This window comes from Sciurus vulgaris (assembly GCF_902686455.1).
Source record: "Sciurus vulgaris genome assembly, chromosome: 15".
Classification (NCBI taxonomy): domain Eukaryota; kingdom Metazoa; phylum Chordata; class Mammalia; order Rodentia; family Sciuridae; genus Sciurus; species Sciurus vulgaris.
In genome coordinates this window covers 28,933,782-28,958,248 of record NC_136476.1, presented here as the reverse complement: position 1 = coordinate 28,958,248, position 24,467 = coordinate 28,933,782, and the positions used below count along the sequence as shown (strand labels likewise).

Here is a 24,467-nt window from a genome sequence, read left to right as displayed (position 1 = left end):
GGGGCAGTCTCCAGCTTCCCAGGCTCTGATGGCCTCCATTCCTCTGTTTGACCCTATCCCCTATTTCTACACTGCCTGTTCCCAATTCTGGTTTCAGTTCCAGGGCATGGTGCTGCCATTAGTTCAGCTCTGGTGAGGAACTCATAACCCACAGTAGGAATGCATGCAGGAGTGAGAGATTAGATTATCAGACAGGAAGTCAGAGCATGATTCAGTGGAGGAATTTGTGCTTATAATAGATCATTCTTGAGAGAACTGACCAAGTGTCCCACAAGAGCTATCCTAATCCCTTCTTTGTGCAGCACTCTCAGTGACCTAAATGGCTTCCTCCTGGAATCTACCTCATAAAGGTCCCAACACCACAATGAGGACCAAGCCTTCAACACATGAACCTATGGAGGACAAACCCCTTTGCAACCGCAGCACCAGACTAGAAGCTTTATTTTTTGTCCCTGCCCCCACAACTCTTTTGTTTACTCTATATTCTACATGCATGTGCTAAATGACCTACATGTCAGGTACTATCTTTAGTTGTTTTTACATGAGTAAAATAACAATGTCACTGTTTTCAAGATCTTCATTTATAGTTAAAGGACAAACATTTCATCAAATTTCTTCTTTTCACTTTGTAGTACTGAGAATCGAACCTAGGGGGTGCTTTATCACTCAGCTACATCCCTGCCCTTTTCATTTTTCTTTTTGAGGGTCTTCCTAAGTTGCCCAGGCTGACCTCAAACTTGTGATCCTCCTGCCTCAGCCTCCTGGATCATTGATATTACAGTCATGAACCACCACAACTGGACTTATTAAATCTCTTCTCAACCAAATAAAGCATTATAAATACTGCAAGTTCTCTAAAGAAGATGTACAAAGAATTCAAATGCAAAATACTTATTTGACTGAGGGATGTCAAAGAAGGTTCCCTAATTTAAACCTCAGGATGACTCAATGAGTTTTTCCCTGGAGCCATACTATCAGGATAGGAAATCTGGTGCTGCCACTATGCTATGTGACCTTGGGCAAGATACTAAATATTCCTATGAATCAGTTTTGTCACTTGTAAATGGAGATACAGATAGTGCCTTCTTATTGGGTTGTGAAGTTAATTACTGAAAGGATGAATTAACTCACCAAAGGTACTAAGAGAAACAGGATCAGAAATTCACTTTGGCTGACATCAAAATGCAAGCTCTTCAGCACTATGTGATTTTTTTTTTTTTTTTTTTTTTTTTTTTGTCACCCGGTTGAGAGAGTCAGTTCCATGTTCTGTTTGGGTAAGTGGAAATCACAATAAAGTTCAACATATTGGCCTCTAGTAAGGGGAATCCTAAAAAGAGCTGCCTGTGTGAGCTTCATTGTGATTGTGTTATTAAAGTTTGCTTTCTTGATGACATATTTCATTTGTTGCCATATAGTACAAAGGTTCCTTTGATACTCCTTGTAAAACTACTGGGGAAACAGTATTGTGCAATGGCTAAAGGCATAGACACTGGAGCCAGATTTGTAGAGTTTAGATTCTGGTTCTGTTGCTTGTTTTCTGTGTGACCGTGAACAGAGTGTTCAGCAACTCTGTGCTTTATTTAGTATTCTTTCTGTAAAATAGGATAATTATAACATGAACCTCCCAAGGTTGTTGAGAATGAGTTGGGCCAGGCATGTATAAACTTTATATAACAAATAAATAAAAATTTACCTCATTCTTTGGATGCAATTGTCATAAAATCTAGGTTCTCAAGCTACTTTTTCATTTAATTTCCTAAATAAACTAGTAATAAACATTCAAAGTCTTAGGAAATAGGATTACATTTCCTTCCTTTCAGCTTACCACCCAATTCTCAGACCTAGGCATGGTGAAAGAAAGGGTGGTAAGGAAGCAAAATGCATATTTTTCTTCCCTGACTCAGGATTTGTTTGAGTATATATATATATATATATACACACACACACACACACACACGTGTATATATGTACACACAAATATGTATGTTATATATTTATATGTATGTCTATGTATATGTGTATATATATCCACACATAAATATATAATTTTTTAAACTCTACAAAGAAAATAAATGGATAGAAATAGGTCTGTTGATTATATTACCCCCTTGTTGAAAGCAAGAACTAAAGAATTATCTCCTGAAGTCACTCAAGAAAACAGAAGTTTAATGCTGCAAATGTAAACATTCTTTCAAAGGATTCCTATGTTTCATGACCTGCTATCTGAGTCACCCAGGAACACCAACTAACTGATAATTCTTGGTATCTCTTTTTAGTATTTATGAATCACTTTGTATAACTGTCTACAAGACTCTGAACACCAAAACTCTAATAATTTTTCTCCATGTGCCTAATTCCTTCGAACATCTGCATTTGTACCTTATGGAAATAAAAAGGATTCACCAAGAACTTAAGTACATAGAGTAGGAAAGAAAATAAAAGATTCTTGCATTCCCCCCCAAAAAAATGTAATCCCAGTATGTAAAACAAATGAACACACCAACAGCCTTTTCCATATTATTTTTCATATAGCACCAGCACTGTTTCATAGCAGATGATAAGGCAACTCAACCCAGTGAAAACCTACTCTGAAATCCACATGAGACTTTGACAGTTTTCAAGCTACAATGCTAGACATGTGACAGTATTCTAGCTAAGCATCAGAAAGAAAAACTAGCAGAAGATGGAATTACCTAAGAAACTTGCCCATAGAATTAAGTTTCCAAAAGAACTTATTATGGTGTCTAAATCAAGTGGAAATAAATACAGGTATTGCAGATAAATGGCACTGATTACTGGAGTTATTTTATTAACGGTGAAACAAGTTGAAGAGATGGAGATTATGATCTCTATAAGCAAAAATGACAAAAATCAGAAATTTAGATCTTTTAAGAAAACGTTTCAGACTTAGTTCTCTGGCAGAGTTAAAATTACCAAGAATCTGTTTATTGACAGATTATTAACCTTGGAAACTTTCTTTTTCTGAGGACTGTGGAAATGAACTCCCTTGCTGTATTTCAAACTGGTTCTACTAATCCTTTTAGGTCAGAGTGAAGTAATCTAGTTTCCACAACTCCAGGGGACTTGTTTGGAGAAGTAACCTTTCTCCATTACTTGTTCAAGAGTCTGGACCTAAACATGGTACTTGGTTACAGTTGGAACTGTGGGATATGAAGCCCCTGAAGCACCATAGTGACAGGTCCCTGAGTAGACATTACTGCTCCCAAGCCGGGTCATGAGAACCAAAACAGAGCACGCCCAAAGTGACTGAACAGAGTCTATACTTGTAGCACCACATCCCAATGAAAACCTAAGGGACTATGTTAGAAAGTTCATATTATGTATTCACGTGAGAATAAAATGGAGAGACCGATACCATGTTCTTATAAGTCTGCTAGTTTTTTCAGCACTGACAACATAGGTTGGGCTCTTTGAAGATCTAGACTTTTTTAAAAAAATAACTTGCATATAAACAGGAGCTACCCTCCCTTAATTTTATCCCTAAATTTAAACCTTGTTTCTACATTTCTCTTTGCTTCATCAAAATTTGTATGTTTAATTCCATATCATTTAGTTAGAATTTATTACTCAAAGAAATAAGCTTCAAATTTCAGCACTTTGTCTAATTGTCTCTTTCTAAATGCACTAATGAATTTCACATTCCTGTGTTCGTCATCTGGCAACACACTGAAGAACACGTTGGTCACTGTTAATGTGCCTCTGGCTTCCACATCCCTTAAGTTTCTTGGCCAGTTTTGCTTATTGCCTTTTTGCTGTCTGGTCATGAAATGTTGATGATCTCCTAAGTATCCATGATTAGACTTTATATTTGAGACATTTCCCTCTATGCTTCATCTATCACCAAAACAACAGTAAATCCTAAATCTGTACCTATAGTCTGTAACTTCCTCTTGAGCTCAAGATCTGTGTATCCAGTCAGCAGTTAGTACTAACTAACTGGAAAGGCTAAAAAGTGTTCTCAAACTCACTCTACCATCTCCAGGAATATTTCATTTTAGTTAAGGACATCATCACCCAGTTGTCCAAAATATTTGAATTTATCTTCAAATTGTTAACTACCAAAATCTTTCCATCGTCAAGGATTTCAAATTTGTTCTCAATTTTATCACCAGATTTTAGAATGTATTGCTATCTATATGGTAGCATACATGATTTTCCCTGTTTGGGATGTGTGTATATATATATATATATATATATATATATATATATATATATGTATATATACTCACCTAGTTAAAACCTTCTCTGTAAAAGCTGATAACTTCTACTTGTGAGCTGACAGCACATGTATGTCTTTCTACTGAAATTGTTTGCTCTTATAGAAAAATCAATGAAACACTGGCACAGTTCTATTCATTGCACACAAAATCAACTTAGAAACAAACGTTGTATTAGAGGTAAAATGTAACCACTTTATAAGATAATAGTTTCTATTGAATAAGAGGTTATAAAAATTCCAAAGTGGTATTTCTTAACATAGCCTACAAAGTATAAAAGAGGAAGTAAAGGTAAAAGAAAAATGAGAAACCCATAATCATGATGTGACATTATAACATGCATCTTCTAGTGTATTCTAATGGACAAGATTAGCATATTTAATGCAATTTATGTGTAGAAATCAAAACAAATAGTTTCAGATTATATATTTTCCAGAATGCATTGAACATTTATAAAAATTTACTAAGGCTGAATCATAAGGCAAATTTTAATATATTTTAGAGCTTTGGCATCACATGTAGTAAGGGCTTTGTGAACAAATTCAGGTGAAAATTTTTCGGATATTAGAACACTTAAAATAGTCATATATTTAGAATAAAGAGTAAAATCACCAACTTGAAAATATTTATGAATGAGTACAAATTAAAATGCTGTGTTCCTAAATTAAAGCCAATATTAGAATAAAACCTGTACTTTAAATATGGTTATAAGAAAAGACTAAGGCAGAAAATCAATACAAGCATCCACCTCAAGAAATTATGGAGAAAGCATATTTAACCAAAGTATAGAAAAAGAAGATAAATATCAGAAACTTACATAATGAAAACATACTGTACATTGTATCTAACATAGAATAGAATCAACAAAATCAAAATTCCTCTTGGAATAAACAGTGGTGATAGATTACGATGCAACTGTCCACTTATATTCAATATGAGAGAATCCTGATGAGTGTAATAATAAAATATATATGTACATGTACAAGAATGCATACACACATGCATGCATATCCACATATATACAGACTAACAGTTTTAAAGTTCAAGAATTTGAGTAGAATATGTAAAACAATCATTGTTCACATATGTGAGAATTTAGAAAATAAATTGAAGAGAATATACAGTTAAATTATTTATTTAATATATGATTTCATTCAAGTATCTCAGTATAAGTTAGCCGAAAATTGTATTTCTGTATACAAGAAATAAAATAAAAATGCTACATCTAATAACAAAATAATGAATATATATACTAGAAAGCATAAAACCTCTACACAGAAAATTCTACATTATTGCAATAAATGAAACTTGTCAACAGTGAAAACACAACACACAGAATGGGAGAAAATATTTGCAAATCATGTATCTGATATTGGACTAATGTTCAGAGTACATGAAGAGCACTTAAAATTGAGCACTACCTATCAACCCAATTAAAAAGTTGACAATGGAGCTGGAAGTAGAACCTGGTGTTATATTGCTTGACTAGCATTAGTGAGGCCCTGGGTTTATGCTCAGTATTGAAAAAAATAAGAATTTAATATATTGACAAAAGATTTCAATACTTATTTCTTCAAAGAAAATATGCAAATATCCAATAATTGCATATGTTCATCATTTTTCTTTAGGGAAACAAAATATAAAATCTGCAGCCAGTGTAGAAACAGTTTGATTTTTCCTCAAACATCTAAACACTCAATTACCATATGATCTAGAAATTCTTCTGAGAATATATCCAGAAAAAGTAAAGCACGTGTACACTCAAGAACTCATAAGGGTGTGTTCATAATAGCTTTATTCATAAAACAACTCAAATGTCCCTTTGCTAATGAATGGATAAATAAGGTATATCCACACAGCAGTATAGTATTTAACAACAAAATGGAATTAAGTATTCTTGCTTGCAACAACACTGATAGATCCTGAAAACATTATGTTAAATGAAATAAACCAGACACAAAAGGCCACATGGAGTATGATTCCATTTATGCAAAATATGCAGAGTACGTAAACCCATAAAGTATATCAGGGATTGTCAGGAGAAGAGGATGTTAGGGAATTGAAATTGACTGCTAATATGTATATTCCCTTTTGAAGTGTTGAAAATATTTTGACATTGATGATGCTTACACAACCTTGCAAACATACTAAACACCACCAAAATACACAATTTAAAACAGTGGATTTTATTTTATGTAAATTACATCTTGACAGAATAAAAAGAATACTCAAATGTTCATTTAAGTAGGAAGACGGGTATGGTAAAGTTATATAAGACAGTGTGATAATGGTAGAAAGTTTAAGGAATATATTAAGGTCTAGAAACAAAATAAAGCTTTATGAGTATTTAATTTAGGGCAGAGCTAGCATCGTAGAAAAGTAAGGAAAGTATATTAGTTTTAAACAATGAAATACTGAAAATATTTGGAAATAATGAAATTTTAAAACACTAAAATCATCAGTTTCAGGTAGACTTTTTGGATTAGATACAAAAGGCAAAAGAATCATCATATAAAAAGCCTTTTAGAAACACTAGAGGAAGATTCAATCACTTAATGTGATAAACAGGACACACAAACATACAGAAAGACGACGGATTATACTAAAGTTAAGAATTAATGTTCAGCATTAAGCACCATAAGTGAGTAAAAGGATGAACCATGAAGTAGGACATGCATTCTTAAAACTTGTTACCAACAGAGATCTCACATCTAGAGTACATAGTGCACATTTGTGGCTGGGTATGTAGCTAGCTCAGTGGCAGAGCACTTGACTAGCGTATGTGAGGGACTGAGTTTGATTCCCCAGAACTACAAAGTAAAAAAATCACTCATACACATAAACTATTAAATATATGAAAATATACTAAAACATTAGTAATCAAAGAAATGTAAATTACAAATATTTCACTACACAGTAAACTGATAGCTAAATTTAAGTAGAATTAAAACAATTTCTGGTGAGGTTTGAAACAATGGAAACTCTTGTGCACTATTGCATCATTTGCTGAGGTAGAACCTATGTACATTTTCTAAACATAATAATTTTACACCTAGGAAATGTCCAACGGAAATACACACATGTGTGCGCACACACACAGACTGCTCATTATAGAATAATTCATAATAACAAAAAATGGAAAATATGCACATATCTGCCATAGTGGATAGAACTTCATATTTTGAAGTATTCATCCAGTGAATTACTACAGAGTGATGCAAACTAACTATAGCTACCAGCATCAAGACTGATGAGTCTTATAGATATGATGTTAAGGGAAAGAAACTAGACAGACACACATTATGATTCCAATCATAAGTTTCTAGAGTAAGCCAAAATAAAACTATAACCAAAATGTCTGGAAATTTTGACAAACATGTATACTTAATAGTCGAGTAAGAACAAGAACAACATGTTCAAGTGGCATTATATGTTATTCCTAAGGGTTGTCCCTCCCTAGAAATACATAGTATGTCATGTGAAATTATGATGAACGGGTGACATTAGTGCAGTGTTCCTCCCAAACCCGTGCCCAGCATCTGAGTCTTACAGACTCTGACAGAGCAAGTTGCAAGCTTCTATGTATAGGTCATATTCTAGCTCTTGATCTAGTAGAAGCTTCTTGATGATTTCTTGAACTCTGTACATATTTGTACTTGTGTTTCTTTTGTAGTTTCTAACTCACAACACCTATCTAACTTGCAATATAAAATTAAAAGAAAACTTGCCAGAGATTTTTCTATGCCTCTCAGGAGCAGAACTAGTATCCCAGGACTGAGACTTCAGGAGTCATGTCATTCACTTTGAAGCTAGGCTAGAGAATTCAGAGAGCTCTCTCAGAATACAAGGTCCCTTTATATGCTTTTCCCCAGGGAACCATTTGTCCCCTCAAATAATTTTAGGCATTACAGAAGGAATTTTAATAGCTTCACTCCTGGCAATTTGTTACCAATTAGTGGTCCAGCATTATGGAGATTATTCTGGGCAGACAGAAATAACTTTACTTAAACTTTCAGACAATAAGATGCAGACACACATTCATATGCACATGTAAAATCAATATTAACTCCTTCTCACATTTATTTTTCATTCTATTTCAAAGAATGATATGTGTTTTAATACTCATGCAGTATGTAATTTCAAACTTGATTCCCAAGGCAAAAGGAAAAGGCTACCATCAAATGTTTAAAAAATAATCTCCTTTGTTTTATAATAATAATGGTTAGAAGTTCAATATTTCTGCTCAAACACAGAGGCAGGCAAGTCATATTTACAAAAGGCCTCACAATGTTTGCCATTGCCTTTATACAGGACAACATTTATAAAACCTTTGCATCCCATGGCAGGAGCTGGGCCTTCTCTTGGGAATTCATGCTGCTCAGATATTGCCTTTCATTTGAACTTCAAACACCTTTAAAAAATAGAGGCTGCATTTTAATATCATTTGGAAATTAAAAGCCTTTTATTTTTATCATTATATCTTTCATGGGTTTACTTCTCACAAATGAATCAAAGTACAACTAATTACTGTCTGCTAGCCAGCAAAGACCTGAAAATAGAAAATGTTTTTTAAATGAAGCTTTGGTCTGCTTAGCTCATAAGAAAATGAAACGTATGTACTAAATATTAGAGAAATTAAATGCATTTAATAATATGCTCCCTACTTCTGAGAATGAGAGCATTAACTGGTTATATTTTATGGTTACCCGAATAATTGGAATAATCCTTTTAGGAGCTAGACTATGTTTTCCTTGTTATAATGGCAAACTATGAACCTATATATTGAAATCCCTTTCAAGTGAAAAATACATTTTATTGAAGAAACCGATTTCCTAAATTATTTCACCAATGTGTGACTCTTGTGATGATATAATGTTTTATTGTCTATTTTCTTAAACAGATAACTAAAACATGTTCTTTGTCTTTGATATGCTTTTTTTATCAGGCTTGGACTCCTGGATCATCTGGTGACTTCAAATATCTGGTAAGTTGTTTTATTTTTATTTCTTATTTTATAAATATATATATACATATATATACATATATATACATATGTATATATATGTAGTACTGTTAGCCTTTGATATTATTCCTTTGCCACTAAAATTTGGAGGATATGTTTTCTTCCTTTCACAGACTTAAACCTTTTTCTTAATTCTTCCCTCAGTTTCACCCCCGGAGGCTAAATCTCATAAGGTCAATTTTATCTGAACCCACATCAGTTGATCTAGTAAATCCAGATCATCTTAAGAGATTCAACTTCATGGATCAAGAGAACATTTTTAAAAAGGGTAGCATTTGTTTCTTAAAGAAATAAAGCTGACTACTGAAAGATTCTGAGATAGGAAAGGGGCTTATGTGGGTATGATACAGAAAGTATCAATTTGAAATATTTTCTAATAATCAAATGAAAAAAGCAAGATAAAAATCACAGTGGCAGATACAATAACCCAAAATTTTAAAGTTTTTCATTTTGAATATTTTAAAGCGAGAAATATGCTGAAGTGACTCTTTCTTTCCATGTGAAACCACATAAAATTCTTACAACATTCACCTGGCACCCACATTATTGACATGGCAAAGATGTGTTATTTGGTTAAAAAGATAGGTGTTGAGACAGAGGGTTTTTTGTTATTTTTCCTATTTTTTCCATACAGTGTTGTGGTATTCATGATGGACTCTATCTACTCCTTTTCTTTTTTCTTCCAAATACTGTAGTACTGCTGACATTGAAATTCACAGAGTAGGATCTTACTATGTTCTGAACCTTTTCAAGAATATGAAATGTATCTTAATATTCTAAAGAAGACTCTGGTACAGATTCCTTTTTAGTCTGGAAGTTCCAACTTTCCCAACTGTGGGGTGACTCTTTCTATAAGATGAACTGGGAAGACAATGAATTTCAACCTGTTGGATTACAGAACAATCTTTCCCTCCCTCAACCCAGTAATAAGAGGGTGTTGCTGGATTAGAGGGAAAGTAGTGGAAATTTGGTGTCTCCTCGTGTTTGTCCATTCTCTCTCACTCTCAAAAGCTTCTCAAGGTTTCCGCATGAACATTTACAATCATTTTATTATGATTCTTCCATGCTGTTCCCAGCCTTGCAAACAGTGGCACATTTGATAGTAGACTGTCATGTTTAATAAATATTATTGAAGAGTTTAGGTTAAACAAAATCATACTGTGGGGCATGGTGGTGTAAACCCAGCAATTTGGTGAAACTCTCAGCAAGACTTTGTCTTAAAATATAAAATGGAAAGGACTGGGGATGTGGGGCTATAGCTCAGTGGTAAAGAACCAGGGTAAAATGCCTCTGGGTTCAATTCCCAATACCAAAAAAAAAAAAAAAAAAAAAAAAAAAACACCCAAAAGGAATTCTTAAATTTATGTATCTGATCTCATTACTCCAAAAAGTCACTGAGTCATGCCTTTTCCATAGGGGATTGTACTTGGTCTGTCTCAACATAGTGCACCACTGTATCAGTATCATTGGGGTCTGCATCCTTCTGGGGGGATCCTATTTAATAGGCTTTCTGGTTACCTTGTCTCTTCCATTTGAGCCCCAAAAGAAGTGAAGAATAAGTCAATATTAAGATATTCTTTCTGCAGTTTACCCAGTTCACAGTGGGGGTAAACTTCTCTTCATTATATAGTGTAGGTTGCTCCTTCATTCTGCAGACATTTACCTGACAAGTATTAGTTTGTTTTACCTTTGGTTAGGGTTACACAGAATTTTTTTTCACAAAGAAACATTCTAATGATGATGAATTCCATACTCCATATCTAGCCATAAATAGGGTCAAAAAAATTTGAAATGGTATTTTCCTTAACAATTTCTTAAAGTCCTGATCAGATTCCCAGTTTCATTCTCAAGATAAGGATTTGAGTTATCCTCCTAGTTCCCTCAGCATGTTCTGCAAATGGGAAGCTTTGTTTAAGCCTTTATTGGTACAGTAGTATCTCATAGGTAGCAGAGATTTTGTCTTCCACATGATTACAAAGTCTAGAGTTCCTGTGTACTTCTCCTATCCTAAACCTTTTTCTCAGTTGCATGAGTTAGATTTGGGTCTTCCTCCTGTAACTATCCTTTCTTCTTAATTTTACTTGTTCATTTAAATTGTCAGTGTGTTCTTCAGTCTTGGATCAACACACAAATCTTCTGGATCTTCTTTTATCTCCTAATTTATTTCATTTCTCATCCATGTTTAATAAAACTGGAAGGCAATTGATATGTATGACCTTACTTACACATATATGCCTGCCATGTTTCCAATAAGCTTCCCCCACATCTGATATGTAAGGTATAATGAAGTATTGCTCCACTTATCCTGGATTCTGATTATTATGGCATGTTTCAGAAAGTTGTTTATAGTGGAACTTGAAAGAAAATACACATAAAATTCAAACCAGAGTAATACCGAAATAATAAATGACAATATGCAAACTAATACTACAAATCAGATACATTAAAATATATTCTACTTAGCTATCATATAATTCTCAAGCTAAAAAGTAATATTTGCTCTGGAACTAACTGCTAGCAATAAAAATTCATTTCAGTAGAAAGAACTAACTTCACCCACATAGAAGGTAAAATATTTACAGAATAGCTTATTGCAGCATTTTTTCACTTTTATAGTAGGTTACATATTTAATGCTTATGATTCACTGAGTTTTGTATCTGTGTGCATAATTGCAACAATTTGTTCCATTTCATGAATTTTATTTTCTGCACCTGGAGTTTGGACCTTTAAAGAGGTCAAAATAATAACATATGTGCAGTGATGTACAATTGAAGGGAATTCAGAATTTCAAGTGTTTGTTGCATCTTAGGTGCAAGACTAGGTGCTCTATCCCTGCAGTCTTATTTTAGTCCTCCGGTGGGTCACGCTTTGAGAAGGCATTTTGTATCATTTAAGACAAGAGAATTCTAAGGGTGAGAGAGGTTAATTCATTCATCTGCAATCATGTAGTTAATGAATCAACATGCTGAGCTTTCGATTCAATCCTTAGATTCAAAGACTACACTGAGATGCCATTATTCCAGAAGGTTTTTAATAAAAGTCAGTTGTATATGGGTTTGAGTAATAACACCTGTATGTGGTCCTTAGATCTGATAGTACATTAATGGTTAAAATGAGGTTTTTATCTCTTATACAGTTATTAAAAGGACATTAAAAGGCTGCTTATTTTAAATCAAAGAAAACATTTGTCACAGCCTGGGCCCAAATTTTGAATACTTGTATACACATCTTTTATATATTTTATATATGTAAAATCATACCAATAATAAGTGAAGCAAAATATATAGAAACCCATTTAAACCTTCCGTAGTTAAAAACTGATCATTAATGAAAATTTCATTTTCTCATTCATATACTCAGTTTTTCAATGCAAATTTTATGTAATTTTAACCATCCTGAGTTTATTATCGGTTGCCTTCATGTGGTTAGCATTAGTCATAAAATTTTGTTCAGATTATACAGATTATTCACCTGTAGTATTGCATTTGGTAAGAATTGAGTGCTATTTCCCATCAATGGAGCTGAAAAAATTAGTAATGCCAAAGTATCCTGATACTATTAGGTACTCTGCCCTCAAAAATTAAATGTTTGAATGCTGGAACTTGCTCAGTGGTAGAATGTTTGCCTGATATGTACCAGTCCCTGGGTCTGATTCACAGCACTGTAAGAATGATTGAATGAATGAACATGTAAGTGTTTGGTCTTAAGCTATTCTCTCCTTTCTAAGGTTCTTATGTTGTGTGAATAAATTAAAGTGAATTAACAGTCACATATGTCTGTCTCACATACCTAAACATAGATATGAAAATACTTTGAAATTTTTAATGTAATACATAATGACTAAAGTTATTATTTGTATGTTATCCTGATATAAATTGTCATGGTATGAACATAAATAATATGTTTAGAGACCTAAGGAAGGAATCATATTCTCATGGATTTATTGTTCATTTTCTCAAAATTTATTAAGTAGCTTTATTGTGCAAACATTCAATAGATTTTGGGTAAGATAAAAGTGACAGGACATAACCCTGACTTCACAGGCCTTCTTTTTATGTCTTCTGCACAATGTGGTACTTTTATTTACTTATTATTAAAAAAATTGCTATCAAATAAATTTATGAACATTTGCTTAAGGCCCTATACCTCGCTGAGCTAGTCCGCCATTGGAAATCATAAGTATGTTAGGAGAGAGGCAGTCAGTATGTTATCAATATCTAGGTTTCCTTTCTGTATTGAGCATGCAGGAGATTATATTTTCCCTCCACCTTGAGTTAGGTGGGGCCACGGGATTACCTTTGGTCCAGGAAAAATGGAAGTACGGTGTGTTATTTCTGTGTAGAGGCAGGATAAAGCTTCTATGCTCTACAGTAGGTTCTTTCCTTGCAGAAGGAGTTGCAGAAAAGTCATCAGTTTGAGATGTCAGAATCACAATCATGCAGGACTCAAACATGCAGACTCCCAAGTCTCCTGATGAAAGACAAATGCCATGGAATTCCTAGTTCTATACCCAATTTAGAGTAACAACAGATAGATGCTATTTTGTTACAGCAGCATGGAACCTGCCCCAGATAATCAAATTGTTCTTGGGAAAACCACTACTATAGTGTTGGGTGATTCTTAAGTCTAGAGCTTTGTTTCCAAAGAAGCAAATTTTCAAAATTTTATTGAAAATTTTCGAAATTTTATTTTTGGATTTGAAATAATTCCCTTCTGACACTCACCAAATAATCTGGGGTACTATTTATTTGCTTGGCTATTATAAATTCAACTATTATGCACAAAGCAAATGTCAATAGGTGAGCCAACTATTGAATAGAGATAAAACACATACCTAAATTAAAATAGGTCAACTCTCCAGCCGAAAACTGAATATTAGTTTTATAATACTTCTAGTACTTTAATCTTAAAAGTCATTAATAATCTATGGTAAAGGCTGTCTCACAATCATTTCCTGAGTTAAAAAGAGTCACTATCTTAGATGCTTTTATTTTGATGCTTTACTCAGTTAACTGTGGTCAACTCTTACTGTGCTTTTTAGAATGACCTGAAACAACACTCCCGTTCTGTGTATTTGGCTCTTTTTGGCTTTTATAGTGGAAGTCTTCCTATGCTGTTTCTTTTACTTTTTAAGAGTTATACTAATTTAAATGCCACCAACATGCCCAAGGAGTGTCATTTCTACAACATCTAATTAGTTAAACATAACCTCTTTTCTTCACACATAGGTCTGGAGATCAAAAATAATTGTATACAATTACCTGGAATTGAAAGGATTTAAATTTATTGCTAAGGAAGGGGGCACAACAAATTATGCCTCATAAACTATTTCATGCCAATCATTAATAGCCTCTAAAATAGTCATGGGACATTAAAGGCTACCTCTGTAATGTTTATTCAGCTTTTAAGAACCAGAGTCACTGCACTGGGGATTCAGTCTGTCTTGAGATGTTGTATCTTCACAGTTACCTTCATGCAGTGGTTGTCTACTTGCTCCTCACCTAATTTCACCTTCAAGATGGAGTTCAAAAACTTTTATCACACTTGGAAAGACTATAATCATTTAACTATATCTCCCTGGCAAAAAAAGAAAAAATTCCACCCTTGGGAAGAATACTGTCATTTAAATATGTTACTCTGGCACAAAGTAAAAATCAGTTCCTACTAGTAGTTTGCCCTTCAGTGTGGCGTAAGACTCACAAATGTGCTTATAATAATCCTGAGTTAGACTCTGATAGTGTCAGTAATTGGACTTCATGGGAGTGTATAGTTTTTATTAGAAAATTAAATTATTTATCTTAGCTGTTCTCATTTGACATGGAATGTTAACATATGTTCTTGTTAAAACAATTTAAATAGTGATTCTAATAAATATACTAGCATCTTGCCTATCATGGTATGATTATATTGAAAGAAAGTTCTGTGGTTATTTAAGTAGGACATTCCTTTGTGAGTTTTTTATATCCTGTCCTAAATCAAGCTGTTTTTCTTCGGGTGTTCACCAAAACAGAAATGAAATACTTCCTTAGTAGTTTTCTCCTAATTTTTAGATTTCCCTGTTTATCACTCACTATTTGTTCTTGAACATTACTTCCTCTATCTTGGGCATTCAGTAGCTGGACATATACAAGTACCATGTGCTCTGTTTACCAGGGAAACTACAACTTGCAGCCTACACTCCTCTCAACTTCTCATGAAAAAAGTTATTAAAGTTATTATTAGTATGTTATCCTGATATAATTTATCAAGGTATGAACAAAATTATCTGTTTTGGAGTGTGCACCAAGATAGTTGTTTCCACTTTGCCTAAGCCAGAATAATAACACTCCTGCAATACAAACACTGATGTCAAAGAAGGATATGTACCTGGAAAAGATGCTCACTAACATATCAAGACATGTGGACGTGTCTTTCTATGTACCATTTCTGTACTCGGTTTAATACTGAACTGATTTATGGTTTTATGTGAGTGAGAGATATATGGTAGTTGATGTTTTTCACAATTTCAGAAAAAAATAATAGGAAAATGTGAAAAAGTAACAAAACGATTGAGACTAAAGAAAGATATTATATAATGTTTAATGTTCCTGAAAAAAATTAGGTATACAGTTAGTAACCTTATACACTTTTATTATAGATCTCACAAATAAATATTGCTTCAGTGTCAAATAAGTTCCTTTGCCTATTCTATTTTTTTCATGAGCACAAAATATTGTTTTGTTCATAGCAGATTTTTTCTTAGGATAATTAGTTTTCACATATTTCTATTTTACTTGCTCATTTAACTCAATTTTCTACCAAATAAAATAATTCTATTAATAATGGATTGAAAGCAGCATCCCCAATATGACTGCTAATTTTCAGGTACATATGATGATACATGCATTTCCATTTTTGATATGTATAGTTTTCTGACAGAGTACCAAAAGTCACATTTAATTTTTATTTGATCTTTTCTTAAAAACTGTCACATTAAGTATGGTATGGACAATCGATTTTTAAAAGTCATGCTTAAAGAATATCATAGTATCCTCCTAAAGGTATTATAGCAAGGAGGGTGGATTTTAGGAGAATTGCATTATGTCAATATGAGAACAAATGAAGGATTTTATGTTGTCCTGTTTGAGTCTCCTGACCCCTGAATGGAAATTCTTCTTTAGCCTTATTTTTTGCTTCTGAGATACGCTTTATGGCTTGAAATATATCCTGGTGCTCAGATATGGAAGACATTTAAAAGCTTGGTACATGTGCTTGGCAATTTTGGTGTTATCTTTTGGATCTCTGTGAGTTAGGACTTCATTGGTGTAGAATGAAATAAAGATAAACAGATTTCCAAGAAAGATCATAATAGAAGAGAAATTCTGGGATAATATATTCTTGGTATTATAGGACATGACAGTGCTCTTTTTAATGGATCTGCAAGCTGTTCATAAAAACTTGGGGGATTTCTTTTTCTCATCCAAGTTCTAGCAAATCAAATTAATATTTTATACTTTGGCAGCCATGCTGTTCTTCTGTTTCCCCTAACACTGTTGATTGCATTCTGACTCACCTGGTGCATATTTCTTCTGAAATCATTGGCTTCTCTAAAAAATATCTTCTGCTAGGAAACACTGAGATTCAAACTTCCAATTAAAAGAGATATGGCCAGGATTTTTTAATGTTATTTTCAAAGAATAATTTTATTTTCTTATAAAAAATGTACAGTTCCTAGAAATATTAAAATTTATTATTAAATTTAACAAAAATCTTTCCCACAAAAATCTTTTCACATTTGTTTTATTTATGAACATGTATTTGAATAATTGTAAATACTTTTGACTCTGAAAAATCAATCAAGAAACCTCAGCAAATGAACAGAAAGAGAAAAGAAAGCACCCTCAAAAACATTAATGCATACTTTACTTGAGGAATAAGTCAAAATATATTTTACATTATATGTAAAAAATTTTACTTGGTATTCGTAACTCACATTTCCATATTAAAACTCAGATTTCATTGGGTTTTTTGCTGGTGACTATTCTATATTTTAATGTACCTGAATGGTCTAGTAGCCTGTGTCTCAGTACTAACTTTACTAATATGTCCTTCCAACACAGAAAACAGAAGTGACTTGGGCAGCAAACAGAAGTGTTGGCCAGAATAACTCATGCTACCTGCATGTCCATCTCTTAGTTAGTTCTACCAGGGGAAGTGACTATATGACATCATTATTACAAAATAAGAGTAGAACAAAGTATCAGGGTGAAAATTTCTGCTCTGATAGTGGAAGTAGATCAAGTCTTTGGTAGAGAACATATACCCTCATTAGAATAAAGGCACATGATGAAAGTCTTTTGTGTTTGTGCTTTTGTGTGTGGGAGGGGCTTATTCCTGTTTTGATTGTTTTCAATTAATGGACAGGACTTATTTTTCTCATAAAGAATATTATTCTTATCCTCTCTTTTGCATTTTCCATATTCAGTAGCATAATAGGGATATATTTTATGTTATCATTTTACGACCTTTTTTTGACCCTTTAGTGGGACAGTAGTGTATACTTTTACAACTTAAGTAAAATCTGAGATGTCTTGTTTGAAGATATTTCATGAGCCTCTATTGCAGCTTCCACTGTGGTTCTTTCTCTCCACTGTTCTAATGCAGCAAATGAAGCCTTGTCTTCTCAGTAGGAGTCACCTGCATGGGAATGAGCACTGTGTGGAGATTCTATTAAAACTTTCATGGTATTGCAATCAGTTTTATTTCACAGCAATACAGTAAGTCTGCATATATTTAGTACACTGCCCAGATTTTCTGAATTCTATTCTGATTTCAAACCTTTCCTTTCATGTATTTAAGTAAATAAGAATTTGAAGTACCACATGACTTACCTTTGAATTGAACCTACATAGCTGTGGAAATGATATTTTTCTTCAGGAATCTCTTCATGGACCTTGAGATTCAGTTGTAGACCACTGCTCCTACTGGCTTCTACAAGACAGTTTAAAGTCTTCAGGTCTCTGATTTCAAATCTACAAAATGAGAGAATATAGGCATAAATTATTTCCAGTTCTGGAGATCTGTTTTGAATCAAAAAGTTTACCTTCCCTTTTTTAATGTCTAGGTAAACAGTTACAAAGATATCTTACTACACTCAACAAATTTCATACTGAGTAGATGAGCCTGAAACTTTTGATACCATGATGTCACTTTATACTTAGCATTGGTCTTCTTGCTTCAGACTTCAATTTTCAGTGTCATTTTGTTTCTTACAAAAGAAATTATTTTAGCATAGACTTTCTTTAAAGAATGCTAACAAATGACTCAAGTATTTATTTTGTATTTTTGTCTACCTCTTAATAAACTGAAGAAGAATTTTATTTTCATAGAATACATACTATTTTCTCCCCTGCTTCCATAATAGAAAATGACAGGATTCTTTAAACTGGTCATGATTTAGCACCAATGCTCAATTTACCACAGTTATATAAGGACATTTCAAGAGAATATTTTGGGGGGAGTTAGGAATTATTAGACTTTATAGTCATTTTGCTTAGGAAAAAAATTAAATCTTCAAGTTTTTTCATTACAAGTTTTACTTTTTGGTTTTTTATTCCTCTGGTGTGTATTTTTTGCCATAAGTGTTTCACAGATGGAAGTTTCAAATGTTCATATGCTCCTAGAGTCCTTTTATAGACAGAGTGTCTGAGCAGCCAAAGGAAGGGTTTACCATGCTAAGAATAATTGCTTCCATCCACTACAGAGAAAACTGGGGGTTCTTCCCATCATCACCTAAACTGTTAGACTTGCAGGGCTGAGGTTAAGGAAGAAGTGCTCCAAATCCATCATAAAATTTTCCCCTGGGATCATAGAATGCTTTTACTTGAATCACTCCTTCTGCATCTGTTAGTTTCAAAACTTTCTAAATGAACTTGTTAGTTTCATCTTTCTAAAGCACTTGTTAAAATGGCCAGAAAAATTGATGTACATAAAGCAAGTGAGCTTTATACATCCTTACTTTGGAAGATGAATCCATTAAAAAGCTTATTAGCACCTGTTTGATTATTAAAGAGGCCCGTTTTATATAGATTTACAAATTCTGTGAAAATTGCAATTCCCAATATTCTTCTGCTTTGATTAACATCTGTTTGGAATAGTATTAAAAAAAAAGGATTCTTTTCATTTTGATGTAAAAGAGCTCATTGTTATAAATTAATACATTATCTTAGTACAGTGGTGTTTTCATCTACATATCAAATATCTGTATCTAGATTCTAACTGAAGAAAATTTGCTCAGATTTAATTATTATATATTCTTTTTATTTTTATATGAAACAGGTGTTTGTACTCTGATTCTAGAATCAATTAAAACTGTGCACTTCAATGTTTATTTCAAATTTTCATTTTTTATTCCTCAGCTTCAACCAAGGCACTACTATGATTTTTTATCATTAATATTGTAGAATAGTAGAGGTACTATTAATATGTTATTGCTGCAAGGTTTTTGAATTTAGCTAATCAACATAAGTCACAAACATTTATAGAGCATTAACTATGTACCTACCACTGTCAAATCGAAAATTTAGAGTTGAAAATATCCTGCCTTCCTTCAAATTGTTCACAGTATACTAGGGGCAACACACCATGAGCCCATTACATATAGTAAATGTATGTGCACTAAAGAAAGAATGTAATCAAAACATCCCATTTCACTTATAAATAAACTGAAGTTTGAAGATAATTTGCCCAGAGTCACACAGATACTTGGATGGGGACCCAAAATAGAGCCAGACATTCTGATTTCTTCTCCCTTGGTCTATAGCTAACTGCTATATAAAGTTAATTATTATTGCTGGTACTTTCCTCTGCCTCAAGACGTGACAAAAATTAAAAAGTGATGACAGTCATAGACACAAACCAACAATTAAAAATTACAGTATGCTAAATATCCCTATCCCAATTCCATGCCCAAACTACCCATCTTATCACCACCATGCCGCCCTTCTCAAATGAGGATAAAGGAAACTAACATATACTTAGCATGCACCCTTCTGGAAGAATCTGGCATACTCACAGGCACCTTGGTGTCTAGAAGCCTTTGGATATTGTGCCTCAACTTCCTTCTTCCATAAGCAGAAAATTTCCCAAAGGTAAGAACACAAGTAGCTCTAGTAAACTTCAGACCTTTTCCCTTCCCAGATATCTCTTAATTGAAAGTCTTCCTGGTATCTGACAAAGTACTTGATAAATACTATTACAGTCTATCATGGCGTGTTTCCAAATTTTTCTATTATTAGTAATATAAATAATAAAAAGTTTTACATAATCTATGTATCCCTGAGTAAATATTTTAATATTTGAGCAAAGCATCTCTAAAATTTAATTGCTAGAGATAGAACATGTACAATTTTAAATTTTGAAACATATAACCTGAGTGTATTTGCAAATGTGAATTATTCATGTCCTTGGCTCATTTAATAGAATTTTATATATTTTTATGGCGTTGCATAAGCTATTATATATTTATATTTTTTTATTTAAAAACTTTCAGAAATTTTTCGATTATAACTTTATCTAGAAAGAGTTTTGCTCCTCAGAATTTGTGTATGTGTTAAATTTACTATATCTCTCCTTTATTGTGTCTGGTTTTCTTATCCTGTATAAAAACACATTTTGCATTTCAGAATTATAAACATACTATATTTTTTGGTATTTTTAGGGTGTTTAGTTTATTTTTACTTCAAGTTAGTCTGAATTAATTTTGCTGCAAGTTGCACTAAGGAGATATAACTTGATTTTCTTTCTTTTTTGGCAAAGATCTTGCTAATGATCTCAATTATATTACTGAGCAATCAGTATATTACTCACTGATTTAAATTAATGAAGTGATATTTTTGTTTCATTATAATTACCATTTTTTAAATTTTATGCCAAAATGTTCTATGCCCCTAATAAGAATTCTTAAAATGACTTCATATTTTTCTGGAATTATATGGCTGTGAACAAAACCCATGTCAATCTTTGCAAATTCCAGGTTGACTTTGCATTACTGTGCAGTATTATGATGATCTAGAAACTCAGTTACTTCTGTTGCTATGCAAAAATATATTAAACTAGTGACCTTTTTCTGAAAAAGGGTCATGAGAAAATCTGCGTAGTAAGAATCACATTTTTATCAATTAAGAGGGAAAGAGCTGGGATGTAGTTCAGTGGTAGAGTGAGTGCTTGGCATGTGCAGTTCAATCCTTATCATAACCAAAAATAGAGTTAAAAGTGTGACTTCATCTAAACTTTCAACATAGGAAGTTCCAGTGACCTTATTTCTGTATAATAATTTGTATTCAATAAACGTTTTGCTAGATGGAACACCTATTTTAAGAGATGTGTTTGGGGTATTCTACCATTTATTTATCTGCATAAGGTACTTCAGGCACAAAATGTTCTACTTTGAAGATGAAATCAGCTTGCTAGGGTCTGGCAGGTCCTCTACTTTTCTGGGAATTCTTTCTAGAGTATCTCAGCCCTTACACTCTAGAGTCACATGACTGGAGAGAGAGATCCCATGCTTAGTGAAGAAGGCTATAAAAATAGGTCTCACCAAACCCTCAAATATAAAACAGGTGACAAGTAGCCATAATTTTATTTAAATCTGCCAACATCTTACTGCAAATTTGTCCTGTCAATATTCTGTACTCATTTCTCTGATGCTGTGATGAAAAGAGCCTGAATGAAGTAGTTTATATATTTTTCTAAATCTACCATTCTGAGCTGGGAATGTTGCTCAGTGCTAGTGTGGTTGGCTTGTGTGTGTGAAGTCCTGAGTTCCATCCCCAGCACTGCAAATAAGTAAATAATCCATCAATCCAACATCCTTTCAAAGGACCGTTCAGTTTTAGTTCTTCTATAATGCCTTAAAATGTTACAAATAAATCTCTCTTCACCTGGACTACTATTAATTTATGACTTGAATCTTATGTTTTATTCTCTGCATAGTATGAATTTTTCTGGATGTCGATAATTCTCTCCTATATTCATTACAAATAATTACGGACAGAAGCATAGTTCACATTCCTTGCTGTCCTTTATGATGTGAAACATGGAGTCTTGAGATGTAAGAGGATGAGTGACATTCTTCATGCATAGTATCTGATCATTTGATTGATCAGAACTATGCTCTGCTCCCCCCACTCTAATTGCTTTGGTCTTTGTTTCTGCCTTGTTTCAATAAAACATAAGATTTTATGTCTTTAAGATTTGTTTTCAAAACCAGATTATGATAAATACTTTCCATCTGAATTTGTCTCATAGAAATAAACTGCAAGCCTTTGATGATATCACTTGTAAAGAACCAAATATAGACATCAGTGTAGCAGTCCATGTATGAAGTAGAAAAATCTTGCCCATTTACAATTATTTTTGTTAAAATCTTGCATTACTTAATGAGTACTGAATATTAGAATTGTTTATCAAAGATTAAAGAAACTCAAGTTGAATAAGATTAGTGGCTAATTTAGCAAATATATTTTCCATCAATGTTTTATGTCTTCCTTATCCATCACAGACTTCATTTTTTCAATTCTGTCAGAGAATTCCTATAACTTTTATAAAACAACAACCATCATTAGAAAATATTTTATGGACTGTTTTTTTAATAACCTAAGCTAAGTGATACACTATGTTTCAGGCATTTATTTGGTCTTTCTGGAATATTAGAAGAGTTCACGTTCTCAGAAAGAACAAGAAAATTTGCATTATTCTGGGACCAGTGTATAAACTAAGAAAAGCTTTTGCCACCTTTAATTTGTGTAAGAATCCATTCTAGTGTCTGAAGTATGTTTGTTTAAGGATGGTGATGTGTCATGGACTAGCTGTATCATGCAGCAGAACTCTGCTGTCAACCATTGTAATATTTTGGAATGCCTTTCTTGACAAGTTGAGGAAGGAACCTTTTCTCATGGGGTAGTATTTCTTCTTCCCTGCGGGTTTAATTTGTTTCTGACTGAAAGACAGCATCATGCTTTTGGCAGTGTGCAAATTAAAAATATTAATGAACTGAAGTAAAAAGTAAAATAAAATGTTTTTCTTATTAAATTGCAATCAAAGTTTACATTCATATCTCAAACTTGTCAGACTGTCAGTGTGTCCCTAGGCTTTATAAAATAGGGAAGAAAATCTGATGAATTTTATTTCTTTGTGTTTATAGTTGCTGATTTCTTTTAAAAATGGTAAATGTTTCTTTTTTTTTAGTCCAAATGGCTACTATTTTCATGTTCACTAATATAATCAGAAGTAAGAGAAAAATCTTTCAATGGATATGATTTTCTGTGATGATTATTTCTTGGTATTTGCTTTCAAATGCCATAGAAACCCAAAATTAAATTTAACAGGTTAAAATCAATGAAAAGCTTGTTTAAACTTTGTTTTGCTAAGCTTGTGCAAGATTCACAACACGAAGACTGAATTGTATGCTGAGGGAAAAATTATGTAAATTCATGCATCAAAATAACAGTGTTTGTGCTAAAGGAACTGTTATTGGTTTATTTTCCAGTGAATAACCCTTCATACAGTTGAATGTAAGGGTTTAGTTTTGAAATCATGCCATGATTCTGAACCAGACATGCTTAATTAGACTACGCAAATCAATCTCACTTGTAATCCATAATAAGAGAGTTGTTTGAATAGAGCAGAGTTTCTGAATCTTCACACTGTTGACACGTAGGCCACCCTAAATATTTTAGGGTGTTTAGCAGCATCCCTGGCATCTGGCTACTACATGACATAGAAGTTCTGTTCATCAAAAGTACCTCTAGACATTGCTAATGTCACCGCTTGGAGGGTAAAACTCTTTTTTGTGTTGGATCCACTGGAACATAGTGGATGTAACTAACATCCTTTACTCTCAGCATATGTCCCATCACTGACAGCCAATCATTAAAGCAAAATAATAAGTAGGCTGTTGTTATTTGGCATATAATTTTTTTTTTTTTTTTTTTTTTTTTTTTTTGGTGGTGCTGGGGATTGAACCCAGGGCCTTGTGCTTGTGAGGTAAGCACTCTACCAACTGAGCTATATCCCCAGCCCTTGGCATATAATTTATTTTTCTTGTTTTTTATTATTTTTGTCAGTTATGTATTTATTCCCTTATAGCTAAAACAGGAACAAAGTCTAAGTGTTAACTATATGCTTATATATCTACATGTATAGATGAATATAATCACTTCGTACT

The 24,467-nt window shown here is 33.1% G+C and overlaps 1 long non-coding RNA gene across 1 annotated transcript in view; it reads left to right on the top strand.

Moving 5' to 3' along the window:
* Positions 1–24,467, top strand: part of LOC306645379 — a 1,014,773-nt gene that overhangs the window by 823,696 nt on the left and 166,610 nt on the right. Inside the window, exon 6 of the long non-coding RNA XR_013759627.1 lies at positions 9,184–9,222. This is a non-coding gene — a long non-coding RNA (uncharacterized lncRNA). The remainder of the gene's footprint in view (positions 1–9,183; positions 9,223–24,467) is intronic.